This window comes from Salmo salar, chromosome 04, assembly GCF_965601325.2.
Source record: "Salmo salar chromosome 04, fSalSal1, whole genome shotgun sequence".
NCBI lineage: Eukaryota > Metazoa > Chordata > Actinopteri > Salmoniformes > Salmonidae > Salmo > Salmo salar.
In genome coordinates this window covers 92,740,646-92,754,294 of record NC_138294.1, presented here as the reverse complement: position 1 = coordinate 92,754,294, position 13,649 = coordinate 92,740,646, and the positions used below count along the sequence as shown (strand labels likewise).

Sequence of the window (13,649 nt, the reverse complement as noted above, 5' to 3'; positions counted from 1 at the left end):
TACCTACACCATCACAATAAATCCATGTAATATAGTCTACCTACACCATCACAATACATCCATGTAATATAGTCTACCCTACACCATCACAATAAATCCATGTAATATAGTCTACACCATCACAATAAATCCATGTAATATAGTCTACACCATCACAATAAATCCATGTACTATAGTCTACCTACACCATCACAATAAACTCCATGTAATATAGTCTACCTACACCATCACAATAAATCCATGTACTATAGTCTACACCTTCACAATAAATCCATGTAATATAGTCTACCTACACCACCACAATAAATCCATGTAATATAGTCTACACCATCACAATAAATCCATGTAATATAGTCTACACCATCACAATAAATCCATGTGATATAGTCTACCTACACCATCACAATAAATCCATGTAATATAGTCTACACCATCACAATAAATCCATGTGATATAGTCTACCTACACCATCACAATAAATCCATGTAATATAGTCTACACCATCACAATAAATCCATGTGATATAGTCTACCTACACCATCACAATAAATCCATGTAATATAGTCTACACCATCACAATAACTCCATTATTTATTTTACACAACATTTTACACATCATGATATGAAGAAAATGTAGTCTATTTCAGAAGAACAGAATAGCATCATTCTGAGTTGTCCTTATGTTAGGTCCTGATCTGGCTGTGCCATATGGCTGTGGGCTACACTAGTTCATTTAGCAGACATTATTTGATTAGAATTCCATGGCATTATTTTATATTATGTTATAGTATGAAGAATGCAATTGACCAAAGCTGAATAAAATAGAAAGGATATTTTCTAAAAACGATTTGAGGGAGTGCGAACATGCAGCTATTCTGTGTTGAGCGGTTAACAAAAAAACAGGTCCTCTTATATGGTTAATGTAGAGTTATTAATGTAACTTTAGTTGTTCTACAAACGCTGGGCTATATATATTCATGTTTAATACATTGTAAGGCTGCATGATGAGACTCTAATGATGATTTGAAAAAAGTCACTTTTGCTCATGCAGTACACACTTCATCATTCTCTCATTCACAATTTGACAAGCACTTGATAATTGCCTGGAATATCCCGGCAGCATCCCCTTTGTGTGGACGCAATGCACCTTAAAAAAATCTGTCTTTTGCGGCCAGTGGCCGTTCTTCCCTTCTCCCTGAGTGCTGCTTGCTCCATCACGTGATCGGGTCTTTCTCACAGGCTACAAGTGAAGACCAACACATCGGGGGATGCAACTGTCCTTATCAAATTCCAAGGTGCATATTGAAGATATTGGAAGAACTGTCTACATTTACCAACGTTATAAGTAGGTCTAACGAACAGCAAAAGCACTAGCCTATGTCAATCTACTATCCCCCATAGTACAAAGGTAAAAAATATTCCAAACAGTCTGGGACAGTTATTATGGGATGCGATAGAGCTAGGCTACATGACGTGTAATACAGACCTTTTTAAAACATACAGGCCTATGGGCTAGGCTACATGAGGTTTGTGTCTATGATTCGAAAGTTGCAACAACAAAAAAGGTATTGTTTTTACTCTGGGCATCATTCACAAGTGATAGGCTAACATTGTCACCCATCAGACTATTCTTGATTTCATCTTGTCTTTACATTTACTAAATAATATATGTGTGTGAACTTTGTTTTGATTTAGAATGGACCATTATCATGCACCTGTATCGAAACAGGGTCAGCGGGAAAAAAGATACATGTAATCTATGCACTTGTATAGCGAATGGAGGAGGCTTTTCCGTGGTTCATGTTCATGCCAGCCAGGTAGGCTATACTCCTGTTGTAAAGAGAAGCAATGTGCTTAACATTAGGAAAGTTGAGAAATAAATATAGTAGGCCGAGCCTATAGAAAGCTGACCCTCCTATTTTTAGTAGAGGCCATCAAATCAAAGCAAACTTTATTTGTCACATGCGTTGAATACAACAAGTGTAGACTTTACAGTGAAATGCTTTACTTACAAGCCCTTAACCAACAACGCAGTTCAAGAAGAAGAAAATATTTACCAAGTAGAGTAAAATAAAAAAAGCAACACAATAAGAATAACAAAAATGAGGCTATATACAGGGTGTTACGGTACAGAGTCAATGTGGAGGCTATATACAGGGTGTTACGGTACAGAGTCAATGTGGAGGCTATATACAGGGTGTTACGGTACAGAGTCAATGTGGAGGCTATATACAGGGTGTTACGGTACAGAGTCAATGTGGAGGCTATATACAGGGTGTTACGGTACAGAGTCAATGTGGAGGCTATATACAGGGTGGTACCGGTACAGAGTCAATGTGGAGGCTATATACAGGGGGTACCGGTACAGAGTCAATGTGGAGGCTATATACAGGGGGTACCGGTACAGAGTCAATGTGGAGGCTATATACAGGGGGCACCGGTACAGAGTCAATGTGGAGGCTATATACAGGGGGTACCGGTACAGAGTCAATGTGGAGGCTATATACAGGGGGTACCGGTACAGAGTCAATGTGGAGGCTATATACAGGGGGTACCGGTACAGAGTCAATGTGGAGGCTATATACAGGGTGTTACCGGTACAGAGTCAATGTGGTGGCTATATACAGGGGGTTACCGGTACAGAGTCAATGTGGAGGCTATATACAGGGTGTTACGGTACAGAGTCAATGTGGTGGCTATATACAGGGTGTTACGGTACAGAGTCAATGTGGAGGCTATATACAGGGTGTTACGGTACAGAATCAATGTGGAGGCTATATACAGGGTGTTACGGTACAGAGTCAGTGTACAGAGTCAGTGTGCGGTGGGTACAGGCTAGTTGAGGTAATCTGTACACTCTGTTTTCTCGCGCAATTGCATAGAATATATATAAATGTTGCGCAACATGAGCTCTCATCAAGTCCTTGATCAGATTTTCCATTAGATCTGTATTGATGTCAGAGTGATTAGAGAGTGCTGAGTACCAGGCAGTTAGTATGTCTGGTAGGCTACTAATGAGCATCAGCAGGATCAGAGCTTGGAGAAGCCTGATGGCTTGGATTTTGACTGCCTTTATGACGGTAATATGGTCACAGCAAAAGCACTTTCAGGTAAATACTCAAATAAGCCTAATATCACAACCAAAACCTCCCTATCATGTGACCAGTGATCATCAGACAACATTTTCCCAGACAGTATACAGACTGCATCGTTAGCTCTACTGACTAAGAGCTTAATCGAAGCCAGTTGAAACCCATGATAGAGGGAGAGAGAGAGAGAGAGAGAGAGAGGAGAGAGAGAGAGAGAGAGAGAGAGAGAGAGAGAGAGAGAAAGGGCGAGAGAGAGGGCGAGAGAGAGAGAGAGAGAGAGAGAGAGAGAGAGAGAGAGAGAGAGGGAGAGTGTGTGAGAGAGAGAGAGAGAGAGTGAGAGAGATAGCTATATATATAGAGAGAGATAGAGAGTGAGAGAGAGAGATAGATATAGATATATATATATATAGAGAGAGATAGATATATATATATAGAGAGAGATAGATATAGATAGATATATATATATATATATAGAGAGAGAGAGAGAGAGAGAGAGAGAGAGAGAGAGAGAGAGAGAGAGAGAGAGAGAGGACGCAGAGAGCTGTGTGTTGGCAGCGCACTACATTGCTGCCTGCCATAAGTTGAGGGACAGTGTCTGACAGACCAATAAACCTGCACATGTCCTCTACTGTATGATTATTGTTATTGTTGAATATATGGTTATTTTGACCCTTGGTTATTGTTGTTACTGTTATCCCGTTGACAATATTTGATTCTCATTTTTTATTTATTTTTACATTGTAAATATCCAAAATAAGCTTTGGCAATATGTATATTGTTACGTCATGCCAATAAAGTGAATTGAATTGAGAGAGAGAGAGAGAGAGAGAGAGAGAGAGAGAGAGAGAGAGAGAGAGAGAGAGTGATAGATAGATAGATAGTGATAGATAGAGAGAGAGAGAGAGAGAGAGAGAGAGAGAGAGAGATATAGATAGATAGATAGATAGATAGATAGATAGATAGATAGAGAGAGAGAGAGAGAGAGAGAGAGAGAGAGATATATATATATATATATATATATATATATGAGAGAGAGAGAGAGAGAGAGAGAGAGAGAGAGAGAGCTACATTATCTCCATGGCTGGGATTGGTCTGGAGAACTCAGGGGAGCGTCTCAGGTTCACTTCCCATCCCAGGGATCAATATCCGGGCTAGGGTTCTGTCCCATGGGCCCCTAATGGAAGACAATGCAGGAGCCCTGGGTAATACTAGACACACTGACAGGTAGAGGAGAGGACAGGAGAGGGGGAGGAGAGGAGGGGAGGAGATGAGAGAGGAGAGAGGGGGATGAGAGGAGAGGAAAGGAGGGAAGAGGGGAGGAGGGGATGAGAGATAAAGGAAAGTGAGGAATATAGAGGAGAGGATGAGAGAGGAGGATGTCATAGGAGGAGAGGTGAGGAGAAGAAAGGTGGACTGGACGGAGACAACATAAGAAGGAGAAGAGGATGGGACAGCAGAACAGTTAGGAGGAAATGGATAGAAAGAAGAAAGGAGAGGACTGCAGAGGAGAAGAGTGGAGAGAAGAGGAGTTTGGGAAAGGAGAGGACTGGAGAGGAGAAGAGAGGAGAGAAGAGCAGTTTGGGAAAGGAGAGGACTGGAGAGGAGAAGAGAGGAGAGGAGGTTGGGAGAGGAGAGGACTGGAGAGGAGAAGAGAGGAGAGGAGAGGAGGATGAGAGGAGTGGACCCCTCAAAGGACAAGAACATCTCAACTGTAATCTTGAACAACTAGTGGAAAACCACTCATACCCCCAGAGGACAAATCTGAAGAACGAAAGTCAGAGGTGAGAACCATTCTGTTTCTACTTCTGCATGTTATCCACGGACCCTGCCACACCTTGTTTCGGACATCGGTGTTTCCCAAAGTGGCGCTTGGTCCTCAAAGACCAAGTCAGAGAGAGAGAGGACATGGTTGGATAATATAGTAAAAGACAGCAGAGAGAGAGAGGACATGGTTGGATAATATAGTAAAAGACAGCAGAGAGAGAGGGGACATGGTTGGATAATATAGTAAAAGACAGCAGAGAGAGAGGACATGGTTGGATAATATAGTAAAAGACAGCAGAGAGAGAGAGGACATGGTTGGATAATATAGTAAAAGACAGCAGAGAGAGAGAGGACATGGTTGGATAATATAGTAAAAGACAGCAGAGAGAGAGGACATGGTTGGATAATATAGTAAAAGACAGCAGAGAGAGAGAGGACATGGTTGGATAATATAGTAAAATACAGCAGAGAGAGAGAGGACATGGTTGGATAATATAGTAAAAGACAGCAGAGAGAGAGAGGACATGGTTGGATAATATAGTAAAAGACAGCAGAGAGAGAGAGGACATGGTTGGATAATATAGTAAAAGACAGCAGAGAGAGAGAGGACATGGTTGGATAATATAGTAAAAGACAGCAGAGAGAGAGAGGACATGTTGGATAATATAGTAAAAACAGCAGAGAGAGAGGACATGGTTGGATAATATAGTAAAAGACAGCAGAGAGAGAGAGGACATGGTTGGATAATATAGTAAAAGACAGCAGAGAGAGAGGACATGGTTGGATAATTTTGTAAAAGTATGTTTATGCGTTTCATGAATCATTGTGCCTGTTTGGAAGAGATAAACAGAGGCGAAGAGCACGAGAATCACGAGTGGAAAAACAGCGTTTCGTCCTCATTGACACGGCAGCAGACGTAACAGTTGACGCTGTCGTAAAGGGGCGGGTCTGTAACCAGACACCCGTCTGATAGCCCTTCAGAACTGTCAATCAAAAAAACAGCCCTCATCGTTGGTCGCTTAGTGCTGCGTCTACGGGGGGACTGACAGACCGACTGACGGTACGCTTTGAGAATGACGTAAAACACCAATTTAAAGTGTAACATGAGGTGGCCAATGAATGTAGAATTACCTCGTGAGTTGACCTGCGCACGATTCACAAATGGTGGGTCCACGAATTAGTCACATGTTCATAGTGCCAGTCTGTGTTATACTAGTAGTTATATAATGCTGTGTTATACTAGTAGTTATATAATGCTGTGTTATACTAGTAGTTATATAATGCTGTGTTATACTAGTAGTTATATAATGCTGTGTTATACTAGTAGTTATATAATGCTGTGTTATACTAGTAGTTATATAATGCTGTGTTATACTAGTAGTTATATAATGCTGTGTTATACTAGTAGTTATATAATGCTGTGTTATACTAGTAGTTATATAATGCTGTGTTATACTAGTAGTTATATAATGCTGTGTTATACTAGTAGTTATATAATGCTGTGTTATACTAGTAGTTATATAATGCTGTGTTATACTAGTAGTTATATAATGCTGTGTTATACTAGTAGTTATATAATGCTGTGTTATACTAGTAGTTATATAATGCTGTGTTATACTAGTAGTTATATAATGCTGTGTTATACTAGTAGTTATATAATGCTGTGTTATACTAGTAGTTATATAATGCTGTGTTATACTAGTAGTTATATAATACCAGTCTGTGTTATACTAGTAGTTATATAATGCTGTGTTATACTAGTAGTTATATAATGCTGTGTTATACTAGTAGTTATATAATGCTGTGTCATACTAGTAGTTATATAATGCCAGTCTGTGTTATACTAGTAGTTATATAATGCTGTGTTATACTAGTAGCTATATAATGCTGTGTTATACTAGTAGTTATATAATGCTGTGTTATACTAGTAGTTATATAATGCTGTGTTATACTAGTAGTTATATAATGCTGTGTTATACTAGTAGTTATATAATGCTGTGTTATACTAGTAGTTATATAATGCTGTGTTATACTAGTAGTTATATAATGCTGTGTTATACTAGTAGTTATATAATGCCGTGTTATACTAGTAGTTATATAATGCTGTGTTATACTAGTAGCTATATAATGCTGTGTTATACTAGTAGTTATATAATGCTGTGTCATACTAGTAGTTATATAATGCTGTGTTATACTAGTAGTTATATAATGCTGTGTTATACTAGTAGTTATATAATGCTGTGTTATACTAGTAGTTATATAATGCTGTGTTATACTAGTAGTTATATAATGCTGTGTTATACTAGTAGTTATATAATGCTGTGTTATACTAGTAGTTATATAATGCTGTGTTATACTAGTAGTTATATAATGCTGTGTTATACTAGTAGTTATATAATGCTGTGTTATACTAGTAGTTATATAATGCTGTGTTATACTAGTAGTTATATAATGCTGTGTTATACTAGTAGTTATATAATGCTGTGTTATACTAGTAGTTATATAATGCTGTGTTATACTAGTAGTTATATAATGCTGTGTTATACTAGTAGTTATATAATGCTGTGTTATACTAGTAGTTATATAATGCTGTGTTATACTAGTAGTTATATAATGCTGTGTTATACTAGTAGTTATATAATGCCAGTCTGTGTTATACTAGTAGTTATATAATGCTGTGTTATACTAGTAGTTATATAATGCTGTGTTATACTAGTAGTTATATAATGCTGTGTTATACTAGTAGTTATATAATGCTGTGTTATACTAGTAGTTATATAATGCTGTGTTATACTAGTAGTTATATAATGCCAGTCTGTGTTATACTAGTAGTTATATAATGCCAGTCTGTGTTATACTAGTAGTTATATAATGCTGTGTTATACTAGTAGTTATATAATGCTGTGTTATACTAGTAGTTATATAATGCTGTGTTATACTAGTAGTTATATAATGCTGTGTTATACTAGTAGTTATATAATGCTGTGTTATACTAGTAGTTATATAATGCTGTGTTATACTAGTAGTTATATAATGCTGTGTTATACTAGTAGTTATATAATGCTGTGTTATACTAGTAGTTATATAATGCTGTGTTATACTAGTAGTTATATAATGCTGTGTTATACTAGTAGTTATATAATGCTGTGTTATACTAGTAGCTATATAATGCTGTGTTATACTAGTAGTTATATAATGCTGTGTTATACTAGTAGTTATATAATGCTGTGTTATACTAGTAGTTATATAATACCAGTCTGTGTTATACTAGTAGTTATATAATGCTGTGTTATACTAGTAGTTATATAATGCTGTGTTATACTAGTAGTTATATAATGCTGTGTTATACTAGTAGTTATATAATGCTGTGTTATACTAGTAGCTATATAATGCTGTGTTATACTAGTAGTTATATAATGCTGTGTTATACTAGTAGTTATATAATGCTGTGTTATACTAGTAGTTATATAATGCTGTGTTATACTAGTAGTTATATAATGCTGTGTTATACTAGTAGTTATATAATGCTGTGTCATACTAGTAGTTATATAATGCCGTGTTATACTAGTAGTTATATAATGCTGTGTTATACTAGTAGTTATATAATACCAGTCTGTGTTATACTAGTAGTTATATAATGCTGTGTTATACTAGTAGTTATATAATGCTGTGTTATACTAGTAGTTATATAATGCTGTGTTATACTAGTAGTTATATAATGCTGTGTTATACTAGTAGTTATATAATGCTGTGTTATACTAGTAGTTATATAATGCTGTGTTATACTAGTAGTTATATAATGCTGTGTTATACTAGTAGTTATATAATGCTGTGTTATACTAGTAGTTATATAATGCCAGTCTGTGTTATACTAGTAGTTATATAATGCTGTGTTATACTAGTAGTTATATAATACCAGTCTGTGTTATACTAGTAGTTATATAATGCCAGTCTGTGTTATACTAGTAGTTATATAATGCTGTGTTATACTAGTAGTTATATAATGCTGTGTTATACTAGTAGTTATATAATGCTGTGTTATACTAGTAGTTATATAATACCAGTCTGTGTTATACTAGTAGTTATATAATGCTGTGTTATACTAGTAGTTATATAATGCCAGTCTGTGTTATACTAGTAGTTATATAATGCTGTGTTATACTAGTAGTTATATAATGCCAGTCTGTGTTATACTAGTAGTTATATAATGCTGTGTTATACTAGTAGTTATATAATGCTGTGTTATACTAGTAGTTATATAATGCTGTGTTATACTAGTAGTTATATAATGCTGTGTTATACTAGTAGTTATATAATGCTGTGTTATACTAGTAGTTATATAATGCTGTGTTATACTAGTAGTTATATAATGCTGTGTTATACTAGTAGTTATATAATGCTGTGTTATACTAGTAGTTATATAATGCTGTGTTATACTAGTAGTTATATAATGCTGTGTTATACTAGTAGTTATATAATGCTGTGTTATACTAGTAGTTATATAATGCTGTGTTATACTAGTAGTTATATAATGCTGTGTTATACTAGTAGTTATATAATGCTGTGTTATACTAGTAGCTATATAATGCTGTGTTATACTAGTAGTTATATAATGCTGTGTTATACTAGTAGTTATATAATGCTGTGTTATACTAGTAGTTATATAATGCTGTGTCATACTAGTAGTTATATAATGCTGTGTTATACTAGTAGTTATATAATACCAGTCTGTGTTATACTAGTAGTTATATAATGCTGTGTTATACTAGTAGTTATATAATGCTGTGTTATACTAGTAGTTATATAATGCTGTGTTATACTAGTAGTTATATAATACCAGTCTGTGTTATACTAGTAGTTATATAATGCTGTGTTATACTAGTAGTTATATAATGCTGTGTTATACTAGTAGTTATATAATGCCAGTCTGTGTTATACTAGTAGTTATATAATGCTGTGTTATACTAGTAGTTATATAATGCTGTGTTATACTAGTAGTTATATAATACCAGTCTGTGTTATACTAGTAGCTTATATAATGCTGTGTTATACTAGTAGTTATATAATGCTGTGTTATACTAGTAGTTATATAATGCTGTGTTATACTAGTAGTTATATAATGCTGTGTTATACTAGTAGTTATATAATGCTGTGTTATACTAGTAGTTATATAATGCTGTGTTATACTAGTAGTTATATAATGCTGTGTTATACTAGTAGCTATATAATGCTGTGTTATACTAGTAGTTATATAATGCTGTGTTATACTAGTAGTTATATAATGCTGTGTTATACTAGTAGTTATATAATGCTGTGTTATACTAGTAGTTATATAATGCCAGTCTGTGTTATACTAGTAGTTATATAATGCTGTGTTATACTAGTAGTTATATAATGCTGTGTTATACTAGTAGTTATATAATGCTGTGTTATACTAGTAGTTATATAATGCTGTGTTATACTAGTAGTTATATAATGCTGTGTTATACTAGTAGTTATATAATGCTGTGTTATACTAGTAGTTATATAATGCTGTGTTATACTAGTAGTTATATAATGCTGTGTTATACTAGTAGTTATATAATGCTGTGTTATACTAGTAGTTATATAATGCTGTGTTATACTAGTAGTTATATAATGCTGTGTTATACTAGTAGTTATATAATGCTGTGTTATACTAGTAGTTATATAATGCTGTGTTATACTAGTAGTTATATAATGCTGTGTTATACTAGTAGTTATATAATGCTGTGTTATACTAGTAGTTATATAATGCTGTGTTATACTAGTAGTTATATAATGCCAGTCTGTGTTATACTAGTAGTTATATAATGCTGTGTTATACTAGTAGTTATATAATGCTGTGTTATACTAGTAGTTATATAATGCTGTGTTATACTAGTAGTTATATAATGCTGTGTTATACTAGTAGTTATATAATGCTGTGTTATACTAGTAGTTATATAATGCTGTGTTATACTAGTAGTTATATAATGCTGTGTTATACTAGTAGTTATATAATGCTGTGTTATACTAGTAGTTATATAATGCTGTGTTATACTAGTAGTTATATAATGCTGTGTTATACTAGTAGTTATATAATGCTGTGTTATACTAGTAGTTATATAATGCTGTGTTATACTAGTAGTTATATAATGCTGTGTTATACTAGTAGTTATATAATGCTGTGTTATACTAGTAGTTATATAATGCTGTGTTATACTAGTAGTTATATAATGCCAGTCTGTGTTATACTAGTAGTTATATAATGCTGTGTTATACTAGTAGTTATATAATGCTGTGTTATACTAGTAGTTATATAATGCTGTGTTATACTAGTAGTTATATAATGCTGTGTTATACTAGTAGTTATATAATGCTGTGTTATACTAGTAGTTATATAATGCTGTGTTATACTAGTAGTTATATAATGCCAGTCTGTGTTATACTAGTAGTTATATAATGCTGTGTTATACTAGTAGTTATATAATGCTGTGTTATACTAGTAGTTATATAATGCTGTGTTATACTAGTAGTTATATAATGCTGTGTTATACTAGTAGTTATATAATGCTGTGTTATACTAGTAGTTATATAATGCTGTGTTATACTAGTAGTTATATAATGCTGTGTTATACTAGTAGTTATATAATGCTGTGTTATACTAGTAGTTATATAATGCCAGTCTGTGTTATACTAGTAGTTATATAATGCTGTGTTATACTAGTAGTTATATAATGCTGTGTTATACTAGTAGTTATATAATGCTGTGTTATACTAGTAGTTATATAATGCTGTGTTATACTAGTAGTTATATAATGCTGTGTTATACTAGTAGTTATATAATGCTGTGTTATACTAGTAGTTATATAATGCCAGTCTGTGTTATACTAGTAGTTATATAATACCAGTCTGTGTTATACTAGTAGTTATATAATGCTGTGTTATACTAGTAGCTATATAATGCTGTGTTATACTAGTAGTTATATAATGCTGTGTTATACTAGTAGTTATATAATGCTGTGTTATACTAGTAGTTATATAATACCAGTCTGTGTTATACTAGTAGTTATATAATGCTGTGTTATACTAGTAGTTATATAATGCAGTCTGTGTATACTAGTAGTTATATAATGCTGTGTTATACTAGTAGTTATATAATGCTGTGTTATACTAGTAGTTATATAATGCCAGTCTGTGTTATACTAGTAGTTATATAATGCTGTGTTATACTAGTAGTTATATAATACCAGTCTGTGTTATACTAGTAGTTATATAATGCCAGTCTGTGTTATACTAGTAGTTATATAATGCTGTGTTATACTAGTAGTTATATAATGCTGTGTTATACTAGTAGTTATATAATACCAGTCTGTGTTATACTAGTAGTTATATAATACCAGTCTGTGTTATACTAGTAGTTATATAATGCTGTGTTATACTAGTAGTTATATAATGCTGTGTTATACTAGTAGTTATATAATGCTGTGTTATACTAGTAGTTATATAATGCTGTGTTATACTAGTAGTTATATAATGCTGTGTTATACTAGTAGTTATATAATGCTGTGTTATACTAGTAGTTATATAATGCTGTGTTATACTAGTAGTTATATAATACCAGTCTGTGTTATACTAGTAGTTATATAATGCCAGTCTGTGTTATACTAGTAGTTATATAATGCTGTGTTATACTAGTAGTTATATAATGCTGTGTTATACTAGTAGTTATATAATGCTGTGTTATACTAGTAGTTATATAATACTGTGTTATACTAGTAGTTATATAATACTGTGTTATACTAGTAGTTATATAATACCAGTCTGTGTTATACTAGTAGTTATATAATGCTGTGTTATACTAGTAGTTATATAATGCTGTGTTATACTAGTAGTTATATAATGCTGTGTTATACTAGTAGTTATATAATGCTGTGTTATACTAGTAGTTATATAATGCTGTGTTATACTAGTAGCTATATAATGCTGTGTTATACTAGTAGTTATATAATGCCAGTCTGTGTTATACTAGTAGTTATATAATGCTGTGTTATACTAGTAGCTATATAATGCTGTGTCATACTAGTAGTTATATAATGCTGTGTTATACTAGTAGTTATATAATGCTGTGTTATACTAGTAGTTATATAATGCTGTGTTATACTAGTAGTTATATAATGCTGTGTTATACTAGTAGTTATATAATGCTGTGTTATACTAGTAGTTATATAATGCCGTTGTGTTATACTAGTAGTTATATAATGCTGTGTTATACTAGTAGTTATATAATGCTGTGTTATACTAGTAGTTATATAATGCTGTGTTATACTAGTAGTTATATAATGCTGTGTTATACTAGTAGTTATATAATGCTGTGTTATACTAGTAGTTATATAATAAGTCTGTGTTATACTAGTAGTTATATAATGCTGTGTTATACTAGTAGTTATATAATGCTGTGTTATACTAGTAGTTATATAATGCCAGTCGTGTTATACTAGTAGTTATATAATGCTGTGTTATACTAGTAGTATATAATGCTGTGTATACTAGTAGTTATATAATGCTGTGTTATACTAGTAGTTATATAATGCTGTGTTATACTAGTAGTTATATAATGCTGTGTTATACTAGTAGTTATATAATGCTGTGTTATACTAGTAGTTATATAATGCTGTGTTATACTAGTAGTTATATAATGCTGTGTTATACTAGTAGTTATATAATCCAGTCTGTGTTATACTAGTAGTTATATAATGCTGTGTTATACTAGTAGTTATATAATGCTGTGTTATA

At 33.3% G+C, this 13,649-nt stretch overlaps 1 protein-coding gene across 1 annotated transcript in view; it reads right to left on the bottom strand.

The window, feature by feature from the left end:
• Positions 1-13,649, bottom strand: part of LOC106574788 (neurobeachin) — a 293,517-nt gene that overhangs the window by 46,184 nt on the left and 233,684 nt on the right.